Genomic DNA, 22,051 nt, shown 5'->3' on the forward strand with positions numbered 1-22,051 from the left:
GAGAGATGGAGAACGGTTGGTGACAAATATGGTATGTGAATCAGTTTAGGGGCTGGAGTAGGTATTCGTAAGACCACGTTATAGTTACTAAATGTGCCACATCAATCCTTCCTTTAAATGCCTCTGATGCTGCAAAGGAGTTTTTGGCAGTGTCTGCTAAGTGTGGTGGGTAAAAGGACGGATGCAGACTCTGATCACTCATTTCACTGATTATTTTAAAGAAAAAGTAAAATGTCTAACTTGGCCTATACTTTGCAGCATCCCTACCTAACAGACTAAGGTGCACAGCAGTCATCCGTGCAAGTCCAAAGTAATCTGTCTCCCGTCCAGACTAACCTTGTCTGACCCTACCACTAACCGAATAACTGATGACGGGAGAATGACTCCCTTCTCCAGCAGTGTTCAATTCTTGCAATCTTCAGTTCAATAGGATATCTTCAATTAGTCTCTGGTGACTGCTTTTATCAAATCATATACTTAATGCAGCACTTTTCTTGAACTTTACTTTATTTTCTCTGGTATTATATTCTTTAGCTTCCTGCTTCTCGTCCTTGTGGTTTGCTTTATCAATAGCGGTTTTCCTCCTTTACCATGGTTAGGCTCTTAGGGATTTACACGTCTCTCTTTTGTGGCTTTCCCTGGTTTTTGGTCTCTCTTCTGTAACTCTCACCTGGTATCCACGGGGATGTCACTCAGCCTAGCCTGTTCTGACCTCTTACGACCTTGAACCCTTCCCTGGAGGCTATTTGACTGGAGACTGGGCCTGAAACACAGGATTGGTAGAGTTTAACTCCCTATTGTCTCTGTGTGTTTGAACCCCTTCTTCCCCGGGGTCCAACCCTTCCCTTTGATTCACAGCTCACCTTTTTTTCTTAGATAGTGTGCTCTCCGTCCTGCGTTCAGCGCAGGGGCGCGTTGATTGATGCGGGCTCGTTGATGCCTAGTTACTTCACTGGCAAGAGTCTGACAGGTAAGTATAATGAGTCTTTTGAACAGTTCTCTAACTTCGTTCCTTTCCTTCCTTAGATGATGGCCGGCGTCCGGGGATGGCGGCGTGCTGCTGAGATGAGTAGCACTGAAGGTGAGTGTGAGCGCGATGCGCGATACACCCCTTTCGTATTTGTATTGAACTGAGTTCTTTTTCTGTGTCTTTTAGGTGCCACAATGTTTTCAGCGTGGATGCCGGTTATGAAGAGCAAATGCAGTGAGAAAGCGCGGTATGCAGCGCCTCTAGATGTTCCCATGCTAACCTGGAGTGTCTTTTCCCTCTTGCAGATGGATGAGAAGCTCTGGAGACCGAGTTCCCCCAGTGCGGCTGGGATTCAGGTAAGCGTTTGAAGCTCGTACAGTATTTAAAAATAAGCGAAGATTTGCAGAATGCTTACTAATGCCTTTTTTCTGTTCTTTTCCCTTTTCCTTAGGAAGCAGCGTGCCCGGATGGGAATGACATCGCCGAAGATGCCCGCAGAACAGAGGGAGCGATGAATGATGGGCAGAAGCACTGCAAGGTAAGGCTGTTCTTAACGGTGTTCTTGTTCTTGCAGGAGCTGAGCGCAGAAGATAGATGCAGGCCTACTGGAGACAGATCCGAACACAGTGAGTGTCACGCTGCAGGTGCAGAAAACGCAAAGCATGTTTCTCAGCCTGGGCGTGGCTTAAATATTCTCTGGGTATCCCAGGTGTCTCTGGGCTGAACCACACCCAACAGACTAGACTGCACATGCAGTTCTGGGAACCGAAATATGTGGGGGCACCCAGCTTGTCCCCATCAATGCACTATAAGGCCAATCCCCAATGTTATCCTATGGGAGTGAGTGAGTCTGGTGCCACAAGCGCCAAGTCCGACTCCAAGTGGGTCTTTGGAGGGATGGAGAGGCCCTTGAGGGCTATGTAGGTGATCGTGGCCTGGCTCCAGCCTGACATCTTGGAGAGCTGGGGACATGAGGGGCAGGAATCCTGACACTACTTAACTTAGCCTCTCTTATTTAGCTGACCGGAAGATTTCCACTTCTGGGTATTAATAGGATGTCTTCTCTTCTCTCTCACTGGGACGAGTACGAGCGTTATAGTAACTATTCTCATTTACTCTTCTAAACATCAGTTTGATATACTCTTCTTCTTTACTTGGATGCGTATGAGTATTCCAATAATGATTTGTATTGGCTTAAAAGGTTTTCAATTTACTCCTACGTCCCGCCCCTTTTCTTCCGTACTTGTGGGACATTCCATCTTTCGGGAAGGGACCTGAGCGCTTTTGTTAAAAAGCATAAAAAATTTAATAGTTGTCCTTCTAAGCTCCGTCCCACTCATCGCCCTTCAGTCCTTTATTCAGTGCGGTCGGACGCACTAGCATCACTGGGAATTTTTCTTTTTATTCCCTTTGTCCTTCCTTTTTGCTCCAGTTTCATGGTCGTCTTGTCCTCCGTCTATGCAGGAGCATCTGGGATTCGTGTCCTGCTCATCCTGCAAATATCGTTTTGCGAGGGCGGATCCCCTTTCTCTTTGCCTGGAGTGTCTAGGCCCGGAACACTATCGGGACTTGTGCTTCTAATCCGACTACCTTTCTCTCCAGGCACTCCAGCGTCGTCTTGTCAGGTGGGAGAAGGTGTTTCAACACGTTCCACCTCATTTACAGCTCTTCATCGATGAGAAAAAGAAATGTCCGGGTCGACCGGGAGGGGCTCCAGTAGCTCCACTACGAGGGATATCCCTGAGGTGTCCCGCAAGGGGCCTAATAGGCGCACCGGAGACTCCTCCGAGGGCCCCCGCAGCAGGCCTGCCAAAACCGGATCTTCTTCCGAGGTTCCCCGTTTGGGAGCCAAGGTTGGGCCCAGTTCTTCTGTGGCTCTGGATACCAGGGTTCGCCCTGAGGCTTCCGCATCTTGAGCTAACCGCACCAAGTCCCGGCTCGTGGCCCCTCCCGAGGTGGCTAAAGGTACTGGGGTTAAACCTGAGGCTCCCATTCTTGGGGCTAAAACTGTTAACATAATTGAGGGACCCTTATCGAGGGTCTTGGCTGTGAGGTACATCCCTCAGCCTTGCCACGCGCACGTCTGTGGGTGATACCAGTTCTGTTGAAGGGGCAAAGAAGGCGGTCACGCACCACAGGCCTTCCAGTACCGGCTCTGCAGAGGATCCTCCACTAGATGATAATTCTGGGGCGGTCCTTAAGGTGTCGAGTAAACACCCTAGATCTGCCAGTACAGGCACGGCCGAGGTTCCTTGCTTCAAGGCTAAGATGTCACACAATGCCCCTGACTCCCCTGAGGAGACTATTGCCTCACTTGATCCTGTGACGCAGTTCGCCTCAGGAGCTGACAAAATGGCGGCCCAACCTCTGTGGACCACGACTGCCCTTTTAACTACCTCCCTTACACTGACGTTCACTACGGCTGGTTCTGGGGAGGCCTCTTTTTGGGGCAAAGCAGCCTTTTCCACGATTTGTGGATAATAAGAACCCGTTCCGCCCTCCGATGGACTGGCGGGCTTGGACACTGCTGCCTCATAGTCTCGCTTCCTCCAGCGTCCGCACCCTTGATCTATGTGGACCCAATTGGTGGGGGTCCACCCTGGCAACCTTCCTCATTGCGTTCATGGGGGTATGCCCCTTCCGAGCGGCCTCTATCCTCTCCAGCACCTTTGACCTTGGTCCCAAGATGCGTTTTTTGGGAAATTTCTGATGCAGATGCATTCTGATCCCATGAAGGTGTACTTTAAGGTTCTGTTTAGGGAAATGTACCCTAGACCTCCTATACCGCCTCCTGTTCTGGTAGATCATACACAGGTGCTGGTGGCCTCTCCTCTGCTTCCACCTCTTCCTGCCAGACCACTTCCACTGCTCCCTCCTCTGTCTCCAGTAGAGATAACAACGGCAGCCAACACTTTAAAACCTGAGGCGATATGTGTGGCGGATCAGCCCTCTGCTCCTGCTTCACTGGACGAGGAGCATGCGGACCATGACAGCGATGAACCGCCCTGCTCTATTAGAGCATTTCATGACCGGGTGCTGGACATGATGGCGCTGCTTGACATTCCAGTACCTGAGGCCCCTGCTCCACAAGAGGGGGTGCTTTCTGGAGCCTTCACCTCGTCGACTCAGGAGCGCACCAGCCTGTTCCTCCAGAAGGACGTATGGCTGAGGCCCTCAGTCTGGGAAAAACCTAATTCCGGGCAGCATCTTAACAAGAAGATTGACGCTCGCTACAAGTTTTATGCGCTTGAAGACATATTTTTGTCTACTTGTCTGCTCCCTCCGTCGAAGGTGGTGGCTGCAGCCACTCTCCAGCCCAAACTGGCCTCTACATCCTCCACTGCAGCGGCACAAATCCTCTCCAAGGAGAATAAGCTTCTTGACGCCATTGGTAAGAAAGTATTTTCCAATTCGGTTCTCCAGCTTCGTCAGGCTAACACTGAGTTTTTCCTGGCAGCTTCTAATGTCAAGCTATGGAGGGACCTAGCCGAGTTCCAGGAATGTATTCCTGCGGATAGGCTAGAGGACTTCAAAGCCGGGTTGTCGGGTGCCAAAGTGCTGGCACAAGATCTACTGGAGGCTGCGGCGCATCACGTAGATACTTCCGCACAAGGCCTCATGGTTCGGGGTCGACATCTCCCGCCAGGCGTGGATCGATGCTACGAAGTTCTCATAGGAAGTTCAGGACAAGGTTCTTGATCTTCCTTTTGATGGTAAGGAGCTGTTCCATTCCTCCACGGATGAGGAACTAATGAAGACCAAGGCAAGCACTCAGACAGCCAAGTCTTTATCGGTCCTGGCGAAAGCTCCAGCTAAGGCCCCTTATAAACAAAGGTCAGAGTCCCAAACAGTCCTTCGAGGGGATTGGGTCCTCTGACGTATTACATATCTATGACGGTAATCACCACAGCTGTGCTGCTTCGAAAAATCTTTCGCCGTCTGCGTCCTGCGTCAATGACGTCGATACGCCGCCCTCGAGGACCTCCTCCGACGGCCGACGTCACTGGATGTTATAAGTAGAACGCACTACGCCTGTAGCCTCAATTCTGTTTTTTCTGCGAACGTGTTCGCTTCGGAGATCTCGGCGCGCCTGGACTCTTCTGTTCTTTCGGTTCGGTTGTAAGAAGTTTTCGAGATGTCTTCCTCTTCTTCCACCCCGCGTCCGGGCTTCAAGAAATGCGGGGACTGCGGGTCCAAGATGTTGGTGACTGATTCGCACGACGCCTGCCTCTGGTGCCTCGGGGAGGCCCACGACACGGATGATTGTGTTGACTGCCAGTCGCTTATGTCCAAAGCCTTGCAGGAGTGCAAGAAGAAACTGTCGGTCGGTAAGGTGTCCAAGCCCCAGAAGTCGAGGTCCACTGGGCTTTCGACGGACGCTTTGAGGGGCGACTCTCCGCATCGTCGTTGTAAGTCTAGGGGGTCTCGGTCCCGGAGTGGGTCCCGCCACTCCTCTGCCTCTTCGAGGTACTCCCGGAAGCGCAGTCATCGGTCGCCTTCCCCGTCCTCGTCCGAGGACTCCGCCCGTCGACGGGTGGTTTATCCCACCAAGCATGCGACTCCGGAGGAATGGGCTTCCTTCAGTTAGAAAATGCTGGCGATTCTTGAATCGCAGGGCACCGGTCCATCCGCACCTCCGAGTGGGGTCGGGCGTGACCGTACTAGAGACACTGCTCGTACGCCTTCGGGCTCGGGTGGTCAGCACGATTTGCGGGAACAGTCCAGCTCTGACAAGGGGAATCGATCTAGTCATGCCCGTTCCAGGTCCCGGTCCTAGACGCGCTCGAGAACGTGTGCACCTGTGATGTCTTCGAACTAGACGTCGACGCCTGTGGCGCCGAGGTCGTCGAGGGACTCTCTCGAGGCTCCGCCTCAGAGGAAGTCGTCGACGCCATCAGTGCCCCGTCTGCCGAAGGAGACGCTCGGGGCTCCGACCTCGAGACCTTTGTCGGTGCTGTCGGTGCTGTCGGTGCCGCATTCGGCGCCGATTCACTCGACTCTTTTTGAGGCTGTTTTGACCGGGGTACCCCGGGGTACAGTGGAACCCCCTAGAAAGGCACTGGCCAAGGCCAAGCATGGCTTTGTTCCCCATTCTGTGCCCACTTTCCACCATCTTGATTAGATTTCGGAGGTGGATGAGGGCTCTGATGATGGCATGGTTCCTAATACGGTGCCAGATGAGATTCTCTTGGGACATCGTCAGATTGAGGACCTGCATCAGTCCCTGCACGACGCCAGTGGTCTGGACACCTCTCCGGAGGTGGAGTTTTGTAGGCCTGAGTCTGGCACTCATGCCGACTCCTCGTACTGGCGCCTTATGTCAAGGGTCACCGAGTACTTGGGGTGGTCTGCTCCCCCAGGGGATTTTCTTCAGGATGACCTCACGGATATCCTCCACCAAGGTCCACCAACTGACCCGGTACTGGCGTTCCATATGGCTCTACAGATGAGGGTGGCGGCGGCTTGGACTGCTCCGGAGAGTCTCCCGGCAGTGGGCAAGTCTTTGCCGCGAAAATGCCGCCCAGCCAGTAGCGACCCCTGCTACTTGACCAAGCACCCCACTCCGGAGAATTTGGTGGTGCAGGCGGCTATGGCCCCAGCAAAGCAGGCATCATATCCTACCATCCCTCCTGATGGGGACGACAAGCGTTTTTATGGTTGGGCGAAGAAAGTGTTTTCTTCATGGGGTATGGCTCTTGAGGCGGCCAACTCCGTATGTGCCTTGTCACGTTTCACGCACACCCTGTGGAACTGTTTCCCCTTAGCGGCTGAACATATCCCCGAAGGGGACGAACGGGATGGTTTTCTTGCTATGGTCCAGGATGGCAAGGATGGGATGTGTGAGGCCGTTCAGTTGGGTTTGGACATGGCGGATTGCGTCAGCCGGTCCATGGCGGCGAGCACCGTAATACACAAGTTAGCGTGGTTGCGGAAGTCGGGGTTTGCTCCTGATGTGCAAGCCCGGCTCCTCAACATGCCCTTTGATGGTGTCCATCTTTTTGGCAGCAAGGCTGACGAGAGACTTGAGAGGTTGCAGACCTCAAAAGCTGCAGCAAAGTCATTGGGCGCTGCAGTTCGCCAACCTCCGTATTTTCGTCCTAGGGGACAGCAATGGAGGGGAAGTTCCCTTCGTTATTACTCATCCTTTGGTAAAGAGAAAGGAGCTACTAGTTAAAGGGGCTACCGTAGGAGTGCCAGAGGTGGAAAACAAGGTACTCGAGGTGCCAAGGCCACTCGGGCTGTTGCCTCTTTGCCCTCAGGCAACGCAGCAGCTGCTTCAGCTCAGTGATGAGGCCATGTCCCATGGTTCACCGGTAGGGGGAAGGCTGGCGCAGCATCTTGTTGAATGGCGTGCCATTACTTCAGATGTCTGGGTTCTTGATATCATAGCCCACGGCTACTGTCCTTTCCGGAAGAGGCCTCGCGACAATCCGCCAGGGAACCTCTCTTTGAAGAGTCCGGATCCGCTCCTTGCGCAGGAAATTAACTCCCTGCTGGAGAAAGGCGCCATAGAACTGGTGCCTGTAGTGGAGAGGAACAAGGGATGGTATTCCCCTTATTTTTTGATTTCAAAGAAAGACAGGGGATTGAGACCCATCATGGACTTGCGCGGTTTGAACAAACTCCTCAGGAAGGACAAGTTCAAGTTGGTTACTCTCTCTCAAGTCCTCCAGGCCCTTCAACTTCAGGACTGGTTGGTGTCTCTTGCTTATTTTCATGTGCCGATCCATCCAAAGCACAAGAAGTACCTGAGGTTCGCAGTTGGCGACTCGCCCTTTCAGTTTCGGGTCCTGCTGTTCGGATTGACCTCCGCCCCAAGGGTCTTCACCAAGCTCATGGTATTGGCGGCAGCGCACCTCAGGAAAGGGAGGATTCACGTCTACCCCAACCTGGACGATTGGTGGATCAGGGCGCGCTCTCCCGAGCAAGTCCTGAATCATCTGTCCGTCACCTGCTACTCCCTCCACAAGCTGGGCTTCTCCCTCAACTTAAAGAAGTCCCACTTGACGCCAACTCAGAGGCTCCAGTACATCGGAGCAGTGCTCGACACATCCCTGGGGCAGTGTTTTCCTCCCTAGGTGAGGGCTCGTCACATTCAGCAGATAGTGCAAAAGTTCCAACATGCCCAGAGTCTCGCTGCGTTGGAGTTCTTGAGATTGCTCGGCCTCATGGCATCCTGCATTCTTCTGGTGCCAGAGGCCAGGTTGCGGATGAGATCTTTGCAATGGGCACTCAAGCTCCAGTGGTCTCAGTCCTCCGGCAGGATGTCGGACCCTGTTCAGGTGCTACTCTCAGTCGCCTAGGACCTTCTGTGGTGGGCCGTCGAAGGAAATCTGATGAAGGGGGCCCCATTTTGGCTACCCTGGCCGGAGGTGACGATCGTGACGGACGCATCCCTCACGGGATGGGGATCTCAGGCCAATGAGTTGCCAGTCAGCGGTCGTTGGTCTCCGTCGGAGTCCAGACTCCATATCAACCTGTTGGAGCTGAGGGCTGTCAGGCTCGCCCTGAAGGCTTTTCTGCCGACTGTGGGAAAGAATGTCCTGATTCTGACGTACAACACAGTGGCCATGCACTACCTCAACAAAAGGGGCGGGCGCAAGTTCACTTCCTCTGTGCAGGGAGGCGATGCAGCTCTGTTTCTGGGCAATCCAGCAGGAAATTTCGGTCTCGTCAGTTCATTTGGCCGGAGAAAAGAACGAGACGGCAGACGCTCTGAGCAGGCAGAGCGCAATCTCTCACGAGTGGGAGTTGGCTCAGGAGATTCTCCTGGAGATCTTCACCCTTTGGGGGACCCCTCAAGTGGATCTCTTCTCCAGTGTCAACCGGAAGTGCGAAAGGTTCTGCTCGCGGGAATTTCCTCGAAGAGGAGCCTTAGGAGACGCGTTCGTGGTGGAGTGGTCATTCCCACTGCTGTATGCGTTTCCTCCAGTCCCCGTCATTTTGCAAGTACTGCGGAGGTTACGGAGGTTCGGTTCCCGGATGATCCTCATTGCTCTGGCATGGGCCAGGAGGACGTGGTACCCGGACCTTCTCGACTTGTCCATCTTCCCTCCACGTCGTCTTCCCTACGAGACGATCTGCTCTCACGGGAGGGGGGGGGGTCAGGTTCTCCATCCAGAGGTCAAATCCCTCAACCTTCACGCTTGGCTTCTGAAAGGGTGAGGTATACGGATCGGGACCTCCCTGAAGACGTGATGGAGGTGTTGCTTTCGGCCAGACGGCCGGCAACAAAGACCCTGTACCGTTGCCGTTGGAGAAAGTTCTGTAACCGGTGCAGGGTTAAGAATGTGGATCCTTTTTAATGTGACGTTCATGTGGTTCTGTCTTTTTTGCTTTCTTTGGCCCACAAGGGCCTGCAAGTGGGTACCGTTAAAGGTTACCTGGCGGCACTGTCCATATTTAAGCGCTCATCTGAAGAGTGTTCTTATTTTAAAATTCCTTTAATTTCTCAGTTTCTAAAAGGGCTCACTAATGGGTTCCCTCCGTCTCCTTTCCAGGTGCTCGGTTGGGATTTGAACCTTGTTCTCAAGTTTCTAATGGGTGCTCCGTTTGAGCCTTTGTATTCCTGTCCTTTGAAACTGTTAACTCTTAAAACCGTATTTTTAGTTGCGGTCGCTTCCGCTCGCAGAGTGAGTGAGTTGGCACTTTCAGTTAAGCCACCCTTCACTGTGTTTCATAAGGACAGGGTTGTCATTAGAGCTCGCCCTTCCTTTCTTCCGAAAGTGGTGTCGGAATTTCATTTAAGCCAGAAGGTTATTCTTCCGGCATTTTATCCTCCTCCGCATCCTGGTAAGGAAGAGGAGAGGCTTCATAGGCTGGATCCTAGGAGAGTTTTAAGCTTTTATATTTCACGCATGTCCCGGGTCAGAGTGGACGATCAACTCTTTATTGGTTACGCTGGAAGGCGTTTGGGACAAGCTGTTACTAAGCAGACTGTCTCGATGGATTATCCTGGCAATTTCTGAATGTTACCGCTTGGCGGGTAAGGACCCTCCGATAGGCTTGCAGGCCCATTCTGCCAGGGGTATGGCTGCCTCTACTGCCCTGCAGAGGGGTGTTCCTATTCGTAACATCTGTGATGCACCCACCTGGGCTTCGGACGATACTTTTGTACGTCACTACTCCCTCGATTGTATCTGTGGGCAGGACCTGGCCTTTGGCAAGGCGGTCCTTTACTCTTCAATTTGATTGGGCATTCTAAATTTCTATCTTCTAAATTCTTTTTCCCACCTCCTTACCTTGGTACTGCTTTGGGAGTCTGTCATAGATATTGAATACGTCGGAGGACCCAATCCCCTCGAAGAACAAGTTACTCTCTTACCTGGTAACATTCTTTCGATGGGATGGTCCGACGTATTCCATATCGCTCCCGCCCTGCCTTCCCTGCTACAGAATTTCTTATGCGATTGCAGCTTACGTTTCCGCAAGGCTTTGTGTGGTCAGACTGGCAGAAGACTGGTGCCACACGATCTGGGAAAAAACTACAACTGAGGCTACGGGCGTCGTGCGTCCTATTTATAACATCCAGTGACGTCGGCCGTCGTAGGAGGTCCTGGAGGGCGGCGTGTCGACGTCATCGACGCAGGACGCAGACGGCAAAAGATTTTCCGAAGTAGCACAGCTGTGGTGATTACTGTGATAGATATGGAATACGTCGTCGGACCATCCCATCGAAAGAACGTTACCAGCTAAAAGAGTAACTTGTTCTTCTCTGGATTCATGGGTTTTCAAGATCACGGTGCGCGGCAATCTGATGCTCCGGCTGGCGGGCTCTGCCGTAAGCAATAGCGGCAAGATGGACAGCTTTTCTCTCGCCCAACCGCCTCCTCTTCTGGCACAGATAGTCTCCCTGTCAACAAATCATCAAAATTATATTTTTTATCAGTCGCATGATACTCTGTTGGGAGGACAGATTTTGTCTCATCTGGAGGCGTGGCAGACCATCACCGCAGACCGATGGGTTTTGTCTATCGCGCGGGTGGTCTTCCGCTTGCCGCTCTCCTCTACCCCTCCCTTCAATCCCGCCGTCAAGCAGACTGGGTGGCCCTCCCTCAGAGCCGAGGTACAGAAACTTCTAGACCTCAGAGCGGTGGAGTCTGTTCCCCTCAGGAAGCAAGGAGAGAGCTACTACAAACCAGACTGGCCTGCTCACTATCCTCTATCTTTCCAAGATCAACTTCTTTCTCCCCAAGAGAAATTCAAGATGATTGCGCCCTGCCAGATAAAGTCCTCTCTCCGGAACGGCGACTGGCTCAGCGTGATGGACCTTCAGGATGCATACATGCATATTCTGATTTGGAACCCGCATAGAAAATATCTGCGGTTTTCCATGGGATCAGAACACTTCCAGTTTCGTGTACTCCCTTTTGGTCTCAGCTCGGCACTGCGTGTCTTTACTAAGACGGTGTCGGTTATTGCAGCATTCCTCAGACTGCAGGGGGTTCATGTATATCAATACTTGGACGATTGGCTCTTGCGCAGTCCTTGGCCGCAGACAGCTACGACCAATCTCCAGTCACTCCTTCAGCTCCTGTTCCATCTTGGGCTGTCGGTAAACTGGCGGAAATCATCCATGATGGTCTCTCAAGACCTGATCTTTCTGGGTTTCCGTTGGGATACTGTCAGTACCAGAGTGTTCCTAACGATGGACAGGATTGCAGACCTGTCGACCACGTGTCTAATCTTCCTCCAGTCTTCTCACATGACATCTTGGTGGTTCCAGAGACTTCTGGGCCTCATGGCTTCTTGCGTGTTGGCTCTACCTCTTGTACGCCTGAAGTTGAGGTGCCCTCGGCTTGCTCTTCGGAGCTGCTGTTTCCAGACTTCGGTTCTGGATTCCAAGATGATTCCAGTTCCATCCTGCATGACAGCGGATCTACAATGGTGGTCTTCCGCCAACAACCGTTCAGGAGCCCTGCTCACAATTAAGTCCCTACAGACTCCTCCCTTCTGGGGTGGGGAGTGACGCTACATCACCTTGAGGTATTCGATTTGTGGACGCCTCAATAAAGGCAGTTCCATATCAATTACCTGGAACTCCTGGCTGTGTTCCTGGCGCTCAAGGCTTTTCAACCGACTATCGGCAACAGTGTAGTCTGTGTTGGCACAGACAATTCCGTGGCGATGTTTTATGTCAACAAGCAGGGCGGCACCAAGTCTCCTCCCCTTGTAGATCTTGCCATACAAATTTGGGACTGAGCCATCCAGCACAATGTTTGGCTCCAGGCTGTGCACATCCCGGGTCACATCAATGTGGGCGCAGATACACTTAGTTGTCAGTCGGCAGCCAGTTATGAGTGGGAAATGAACAGCAAAGTCCTCCAACATTTTCCATCAATGGGGCACCCCAGAGGTGGACCTCTTTGCAACTTCTTCAAACAAGAAACTACCTCTATATGCTTCCAGGGACGGGCTCAGTCTCTCTTCACTGGGGGACGCCCTCGAGATTCCGTGGGGCAACATGAAAGTTTATGCTTTTCCCCCATTGCCTCTGATTCACCGGTCACTCTGCAAGCTCAGGAGCACATTGAACTGCACTCTCCTGTTCATGGCTCCCTGGTGGCTAGCCAGGTTCTGGTTTTCGGAATTCCAGCATCTGGCGGTACTTCCCCCGATCAGATTGCTGCAGTTTCCCGACCTTCACCAGAGCACTCGTCAGATGTGGCATCCCTCCCCACAATCGTTCAGCTTGGCGGCCCGGTGCCCGAGTTCAGATCTTTAGCACAGTTCAATCTGTCCTAACACAATATGCGCATTATCCAAGCGGCCAGGAAACCTTCCACGAGGGCTCAGTACAGGAGCAAATGGCTCCGGTTTTGCCATTGGCATTTAGCTAAACAGCTCGATCCCATGCATGTTTCGGTTGACACCTTTTTTCCTTTGTGTCTCACCTGGCAGCTTCTGGCATTCATGTTCTGTCATGCAAGACTTACTTATCTGCTATTGCGGCCTACCAGTCCATGGACAGCTGTTCTTTTTCATTGACTAATCCAGTCATCAAAAGACATTTTGCGGGTCTTCTTCATCTCTTCCCGCCGGTGCGCACCCCTCATCCCAAATGGGCATTGAATGTGGTCCTCACTGCGTTATGCCATAAGCCATTTGAACCCATGGCCACTACCGATCTTAAGTACCTCTCTTTGAAGGTCCCTTTCTGATGGCAATAACCTCGGCGAGGCGAGTAAATGAGCTCCAAGCTCTTTCCGTGGAACATCTGCTCCTCACTTTCCACTGGGATAAGGTTGTGCTTCGCACTCATCCTTCCTTCCTGCCCAAGGTGGTAACCGATTTTCATTTGAACTAATCGATCTCCTTACCTGTCTTCTTTCCTAACCCGGCATCTGATGCTGAGAGAGTTTTACACAACTTGGACATCAGGCGAGCCCTGAAGTTTTACCTTGTTTGAACAAGTGAACTCGGATCTCCTCACAACTCTTGGGGAAACCAGCCTCCAAAGCATCTATCTCCCGCTGAATTACCTCATGGATTTCAGAAGCCTATAGCAATCGGGGCCTTCAACCTCTGAAAGGCATCCATGCACATCTTGTCTGTTGCAAAGTGGCTGCTGGTGCCTTCCAAAAGTATATCCCTTGGGAGTCCATCGCCAAGGCGGCTACGTGGGCTTCCCCATCAGCTTTTTGTACCCATTACTGCTTAGACCTGAGCTCCAGGTTTGATGCCCAATTTGGCCAGGCTGTTCTTAAGAACTTATTCCAGTAAAGGTTTTTTTCCATCCACCCGTACTACCTGTGGTGTGTGCTTGGGAATCTCCCACAAGTACTGAGGAAAGGGGACGGATGTAGGTGTATAACCAGGTTACTCACCTTAGTGACCACCTTACTCCTAGTCCATAGTCCCCTTTCCTCCCATACGCCCGCCCGCCATTCACCTCTAATAAGTATCCTCTATTATTGCTTAAATGGTCTCAGACCTGGCGATAGAAAAGGACTGAAGGGCGATGCGTGCGGCGGAGCTCAGGAGGGCAGGGTTACGGCCACCTGCGGCGGCCCCGCGTAAAAATAAAAGGATGACAAACAATTTTTGATGCTTTCTAACAAAAGTACTCCGGTCCCTTCCCAAAGGACGGAATGTCCCACAAGTATGGAGGAAAGGGGACTATGGACTAGGAGTAAGGTAATCACTACGGTGAGTAACTTTGTTACTATAATCTTTGTTTTTACTGAGATGAGTATGAACCTTCTCAAAGGACCTTTTTCTTCACTGGTTTTTAATCTTCTAGTCTCTCTTCCTGTACTCGAACGAGAATGGGTATTCCCATAAGGCTTCTCAATTGCTTCACAGGTTTTTAATATTATTGCTTCTTTTCTTGTACTGGGCCAAATCTGAGTATTAGAATAAGGGTTCTGCGTTCTGTTCCCAGGTCTCCCGTATTAGCGCCAGATACACAACTGGATGGTTGTCCCGTGCCATCTCCGAGTGCCATAGTCCGGGAGCATGCATTTGGCAGGATGTATTCTGGGTGTAGGTGCTTAGATGACCAAGAGGTTTACCAAGAAGCCCTATCCTGGTTCTGTGACAGTCACTAAATGCTATTGTGGGTCCTGCTGACTGTCGCCCACTTAAAGTCTGTATAGCCGGTAAGATAGCTCAGTGGGTTGAGCGCTCGCTGCTGTGATCAGCGGGTCGTAGGTTTGAATCCCGGCAAGGCCAACTCAGCCTTTCATACTTCTGAGGTTGATAAATGAGTACCAATTTCGGTTGGGTGATATTGTATGTAAATATGTGCTCTGTAAAGCTCTTTGGATTAAGGCGCTATATAAATAATACATTATTATCATCATTGTTTTGCTGACCTCCATGCTTTGCAGGCACTGCCTATGTCATCTTTTTATTATGTCTCCCAGCGTGATTTCTCTGTACGTTGCCTCCACAACCACTGCAGCACAGCTTTTAGCTTCTATAGCCAATATTGATTAAAGTGTGTGAGGTGATAGCTGGTTCATCAAGTCCACCTTATTTTTAGCCTATGTAAATGGGACTGCTCATTTGCCTCACTCTCTTTATCCTAACTCTGATGAGGTGGCCAATGAGGAAAAATAAGGCCTCCAAAAGACGCAACTCTGCCATGGAATGATGCATAACTCCATGATGTGCCTGGGTTTAAAGGAGGCATAACTCCTCTAAGGTTTGATTACGTTTGTTCGATCTCTTGACCACCTGGATCACTGCTGCATCTGACATTTGCTCAAAAAAGATTCTGTAGTAACAGGAAATATTTTCTTTGAAGAACTGGTGCTTGGGATTTGCTTCAGAACTTAGCAAGTCAGTTGGAGCCTTGTAGAAGGCTTTCTTTCATGTCCATGCAGATTTGAGGACCATCCTGATATCACGTTACCTTATTATATCTCCAGGTCCTATTTAATGTGCCCTGGCCAGTCTGGGCCATGATGAAGCCAGCCCCATGTGATAGTTCTATTCAGCAATTTTCTGAAATTGTATCCAAAGATAAGCTATTTCATTCCTCGGATCATTTGTCGTCTGCATCAATCAATGTAAGACCCTTGTCCCTAGTATCAAAAACAATTAAGTGGCATTGGATGTTTGCCAACACACAACTTGCTCTTTATCTCCCACAGTTTCCTCGAGCTTTTGATCTGTTATAAAGCTGAGTGGGGTCAACAGAAGACAAACATGGATATATATTTCAAGCAGGGTTTGTTAGGAATTTGAACAGTTCTTGGTCAAGTAAGCAACAGAAAACTTCAAATAATGCCCTGCACCAAGAATAGGATGACTTCATTAACTAAGCCTCAATCTGGGTTCTCTTCCTAGCAATGTTAATGGATTCACAGCAACGTAGTTGTCCTTCTACTTTTTATTATTATTAATATTTTGTTTTAGTGTCTCAAACACTTTTTTGTCTCCTGGTTACTTGGGCTCTCATGATTTGCTTCTCATAATTATAATTGTTTTTTATAACACCCATACCAGTGAGTGGTTTATAAGCACTGTGTTGTGCTGCGTTGTCTTGCTTCTGAGCTTCCCTTCCCTTCCTATCCTTCTCATCCCCAATGTTGTAGGAGATCCCTCCCAGGATTCTCCCTCTCCATGCAAGGCCATTTTAAGCACTTTTGCGGCCCAGGGCACGGACACCTTTGGGGCCGACCCTCCAGCGAACCAGAAGAATGAAGGGATTCAGAATATCTGGGCACAATGACAAATCATGGCATGATATGCTGTCAAGCATCGATCAAAATAAGCCTGAGTACTCCCCTTCAGTTCCCTTACACTCCACGACAAGAGTACTTGAACAAGAGTACTTGTGTACATGCATGGTACAGGACAAATCATGGCATGATATGCTGTCAAGCATCGATCAAAATAAGCCCGAGTACTCCCCTTCGTTTCCCTTACACTCCACGACAAGAGTACTTGTACAAGAGTACTTGTGTACATGCATGGTACAGGACAAATCATGGCATGATATGCTGTCAAGCATCGATCAAAATAAGCCTGAGTACTCCCCTTCAGTTCCCTTACACTCCACGACAAGAGTACTTGTACAAGAGTACTTGTGTACATGCATGGTACAGGACACTTTATCAATGGCAGCCACAAGGTAGGTATACCGGCGAAAGTATAAATGCGGGACATAGATCGTGTGAAAAAGGCACACATAATCTAAAATAGACAGGCGACTCAGATTAGCTGCCTCATAGAATGCAAAAGTGCTGAAGCATGGATACAGGAGACCAATTGAAATTAAGGGGAAAGCTACACATACTATACCATAGATAGTGAATGAATATCATAAAGTACCAGGAAGGTGTCCGTATTCAGACAGACTGACATTAAAAGAGGGACATGGATTTCAAGTGGTATTGCCATTAGAGAGCAAATAAGCAAGTGGCTGTGGTGTGCAATATATCAAGGCTCACTAATATAGAGGAAGCAACACACCAGTGACACCACGAGTGAGGCTATTTTGAAGATCATAACCTGAGACTAAATCACTCTCAAGGGGACAATTTTTAAACGTTTAGGGAGTGCCACGTTTGACAGGTTAGGCAATACAAGATTAAATGTGATGCCCAGGATCACACATTGGGAGCAAATCCCAGCTTCTCCTCTTTATCAATCTACAATGTCTTCACTTTGGTTTCCTGTTATTACCATGAATTAAAATAATACCATGTTATAGAACTAACTTGGAGGGTACGTACACAAACACATAATCAAACATGACAATTTCCCACCTTAGCACCACAGGAAGATGAACCTTCCTATAGGGTCTTGTAAAGAGATTTGGAAATGCTAATATATCCAAAATCCTGCAGTACTCCAATTGCACTTTACCAGATCACATCCCTATTCTGATTCAAGGCTACTGATTTTGACCATTACATTCCATCCAGTACTAAAGCTGCATCTGGCACCACTTTTGGCAATGCCTGGGCCCAATCTATCTGCCACGCTGGCCCTGCACAATGTTCTGTTATGTTACTTTTCATTTTTAACACTGGGTGGCTCATTGCCACTGAACAGTGGGGGGGAGGGGTGTGAGCAGAGTGTGATGTAGGCGTTCATTCAAAAACATGAGTATATGTGATTTCGATGGTAGCTTGAGTTGACTCCGGAACAGTGGTCGATGTAGAATCTCGGTCCTTTATTCAATGTATATATATTCATAAGTGTTCAATAGAAAATGTGCATTAGTATTATGATTTAGACCACATCAAACACTCTAAAATAAGTTTATGCGCATGTCACTTAGGCTCACCATTTGGATATTTGACGTGTTTTTGGTTTCCTCAGTTGTAACAATCTGTACTTCCATCAGTGGGGTCTACGTAAAGACAGACATGGTAATTAACACATTTGACAAAATAACCTATTTTTAAAGGATGCTATGGTACGTGTTTAGAAAGGCTCATGTTGCACTGAACTATTAGTGTATCCTTACAGTAGGGATACACAAAGTAATCTAAAGTGAAAAATGTATAAACTGCAGTACATTGTATCACGAAGGAATCTTGTGTAATAAAATATCGATGGGACTATTCCACACAAACTCAAAACCGTTCATCATGTTACCGTTTCACACACGATTTCAATAGATTGTGATTGTTTTAAAGACATACAGATACAGACGAATGTAGTACATAGCAACATATATAAAAAATGTACCATCCATCCACTACTCAGCTGGTTCAGCGAGTGCGGAAATTCAGTTGGAACTGCATTGGGAATTAATTTGCAAAGAAGTATGGGCAACGCTTTTTTGTGTACGTTGATTGTTCATACATATCTTATGAGAAGTACATGCTGCAGGCGCAAAAATCGATTGCCCCTCACGTCATCCAACACATCCTTTAGCGCTGTTTTCAATCTCGGACATGGTAAATATGCAGTTTAAAAGCCATTTTATTATTAAATTTAAATCCTTTGGAAATGCATGCATCACTGTACTGTACCTTCTGACATGGCTGATATTGAGGCAACCGAAAACGATACATGAAGGCATTGTTTGATTGTCCTTATGAACTGTGAAAGAAATGTAAATATATATAAAGTATCACAGTGAGTAAGTCATCCATCACATAGCTTTGATGACATTAAAAAATGCCACCTACAGTAAACGTGCATTGAAAAGATGCACTATGAAACAGAACAGAGTATTGTTTCTTAATGTAATGTTCTACTTCCAGAGGTAAAAATGCATAGAACGGTTGATAAGGATGAAGTCTTTCAGATAAATTAAAAGGAGAATACAGTGTAGAGTATAAAGCAATAGAAAGATGCAGAGCAGAAAACGATGACGCTCCAGAACCTAATAGTCCACTAAATGTTACTGGGAAGAACAGATGAGCTGATTCAGCAAGCGAGGTAAAAAGTGGATAGATGACAATATCCGTTGGAGATTTAAGAGTTGTTTTCTTGGTAACTTTCAAGGTGTTTATAAAGGATTTCAGAAGTGGGTGAATATCTGATGTGTTAGTTTACACCCACCAGGCCTCTATGGCAATGTTTGACCTCCTCGATCCCACCAATGCCGCCTCAACGTGAGCTCACGGCCACAGGTGCAAACTTCCATTGATATCGGAGGGGGGGCGTGGAGTGCAATAGGTCTGCACCAATGTTCAAGGGACACATACATATGTTGATTGCAGGGACAAGGGTCTACAAAGGGGAGTCTGGAGACAACCAGGTCTGGGGTGGCCATCTGGCCAATGGTCCCTGTGTGAAAGCACCCTTTCGGGTGTACATGGTATTCGGCACCTTCAGCATTTCCATCCATGCAGCCCCCTTGCGAGCACACATCCAGAAGTGCGAACTGCCATTGTTACCGGTGGGGGATTAATGTGGATGAGGTGAGCGCAATAGGCCTGGAACATAGTCAAAGGACACATACATATGTTAATTGCAGGGTCAAAGACAGGGTCTACAAAGGGGAGTCAGGAGACACCGGGTCTGCGGTGGACATGTGGCCAATGGTACCTGTTCGAAAGAACCCTTTGAGGTGTACATGGTATTCAGCACCATAAGCGTTCCCATCCACCCAGCCCCTGCAAGCGCATGGCCACAAGTGCAAACTGCCATTGATACCAGTGGGGGGGTGGATGTGCATGAGGCGAGCGCAATATGAGAGTAACTTTGTTAAAGTACACCGATCTTTCACGATCCTTTTAGATGTTTGGACGTGTTATGGACTTCCCAAAGATTTCTAACAGCTTTTAATATGAGCTCCTTAAGTTCTTTTTAAACATTTTTTATTTAGTTTGGTAAGGTGGATGGCAATGACAAATTACAAATTGTACTGCTGCGGTTGAGGTATTGTCTGTATAAATCCCTGGTATTGTCCTTAGTCACTGGGGAATTTCTCACAAATGGCTTGAGCCACACAGGCCGGTATTACTCGCCGAACACAGAATCCCACTCTTCCATGTAAAAACATGATAGGCACAAGCCTGTACCACCTGTGTAAGAGATATAGAAATAGTTTGCTTGAATTAAACCAAATATTTTATTTATTTTGTTTGCATTACCTTCTAAAATCTTAGGCATTGTTATGCTTTAAAAAGTACCTTTTCGAGCAAAGTACTGACAGTACTTGTGATTTCATGTAGGGATACATTAGAAATGTGAATGCCCATTTGAGCAAAAACCGTTTGGGACATAGGGAAATATTGTTTTTAACTTCCAAGTGAAAGAAACGTAATTGTTTGGACGTTAAATCTAATGATGAAATACTTTGGTTTGAGGTTAGAAAGAGAAATGTATTCAATTTACAGAAACAATCTCTCATCAGTGATCCGTCGAAGTTATGATGTAGGAGAACATCATCAAATGTTAGCTGTTTTGGTTGTCAAACATACAACATATATAGAGTAAACATACTCCTTACTTGGATTAAGAGGGCGACCTGGAGCTTGAAGTTCGTGCATAATGACCATCATCATTCACAGCACAGATCTTGTAAGGCAGGCTGCCCTGAAGTCATGTAGCTCAGTAATGCATAGCGGTGGTGTTTCCTCTTTGGCAGTGAAGGCCAAGCAGCCGGAGATTTCTCTGCAACAGCAGTTCTCCACCACATTGGGCATTAGCTCACAACTATAGCAGGTACACCAGGTGGAAACGTCTTCCATGTGACTGGGTTCAGGCTGCAGGGATTGATCGTCAACTCATCTGATTAATTATTGTTTCGGCTTCTTTCTCTTTCAAGTATTTCCTTTTCTGAATATTCAGGCTCATACAGGTAGCGCTGAAGTGTTACCATAGTTCCTGAATATTGAAGTACAAAATTAACAGTGAGAAAAATATAAATGTTTTTGTTTGTATACAGTAACGAAATTAGGTTTTACATTGAAATTCAACGTTAAAGAAAGACGAGAGAAGAAACAGCTATGTTACAAAAACCCATCTTGTAAAGACAAGATTAATAGGCTCAAACTTTGAAAGTATGCAGACACATGTAAACAACATGCCATGTTAAAGTAGAATGTAACTATGGTTTGGTGAAGACATTTGTACATAACATAAGAAATGTTTAAATAAAAAGTAACTTCTGAGTTAATTCTTTTTAGGCAGAGTAAGTACCCGTGCTCAGTGTCTTGTACTTGGAAGACAACTGAACAGGGCAGAAACAAGTCAGGAAGGCTTGAAATGAAATACACTGTCAGGAAGGAAAAAGAAACTCCAATGTTGTGTGATCAGAAAAGGTTTGTTTACACTTGTTGAGGCAAGAAGCATCTTGGCATTTCCATGGAGACGTGAAAAGGGGCGCGAGCATCTAGTGATGTCTGCTTTAGGGGCGGGTGAACTGAATTACTGCCACGAAGACACTTGAACTTAGGGTGATGGATTAACGGATACAATTAGCACAAGTTGGCAGTACCCAACCCGTCATTTTCACATGTGTAAATGTCTGAAAAACTAAGGTAAGATGCATTTGTTTTTTTTTTTTTTTTAAAGATCGATCAATGTAATCTTAAAAATACATTGCCTGATCGATTGGGCCAGTACAATTTCCGAGCAAACTTCCCTGTTAAACACTTTATTTACAAGTATCACAGCAATATGCATTGTTATTTCTCACTAGCTTTCATGAGTTCCAACTATAACCCAATCCACAATAACCACAACTCAAATCTTTACATTAGATGAGCCACAAAACAAACTAGTACCACCATAAACAAGGAAACGTAATTTACTGGTTTCTAGCGCTTACTTCTAAATTGCCCTGTAGGGAAAGGCATTTAATTTCTAAAGACTACTTTTCTAGCAATTCAAAAGCAATTAAAAAATGCAAAGTTCAATGCATCAGAATGAACATAAATATGAGAGACCAGGCACAATGCTAGTTTGGTACTATCTCACATGACAGGCAATTCACTATAAGCATGAACAAATCAACATAGCATTCACCTAAGCTTAAAGCTTATGTCCCCGTCTCTGCTTTACAGCATCCACAACTGCCCTGAGGATGGAAAGGATTTATACAGGGTACTCCGTTTAGGAAATCCCCTTTCTTAACTAATGTATCCACTGTTGGACGAATCACCTCAACTTCTAACCCCATGGTCTTGGATACCTCCTCTTTATTCCTCTGGAATAATT

At 48.1% G+C, this 22,051-nt stretch overlaps 1 protein-coding gene across 5 annotated transcripts in view; it reads left to right on the forward strand.

The window, feature by feature from the left end:
* LOC138566485 (cyclin-dependent kinase 17-like) overlaps positions 1–22,051 on the forward strand; it is a 1,557,968-nt gene that overhangs the window by 292,920 nt on the left and 1,242,997 nt on the right. The gene's annotated exons all lie outside the window — the stretch shown is intronic.

Source organism: Ambystoma mexicanum, chromosome 2p (genome assembly GCF_040938575.1).
Source record: "Ambystoma mexicanum isolate Mex_15411 chromosome 2p, UKY_AmexF1_1, whole genome shotgun sequence".
Classification (NCBI taxonomy): Eukaryota; Metazoa; Chordata; class Amphibia; order Caudata; family Ambystomatidae; genus Ambystoma; species Ambystoma mexicanum.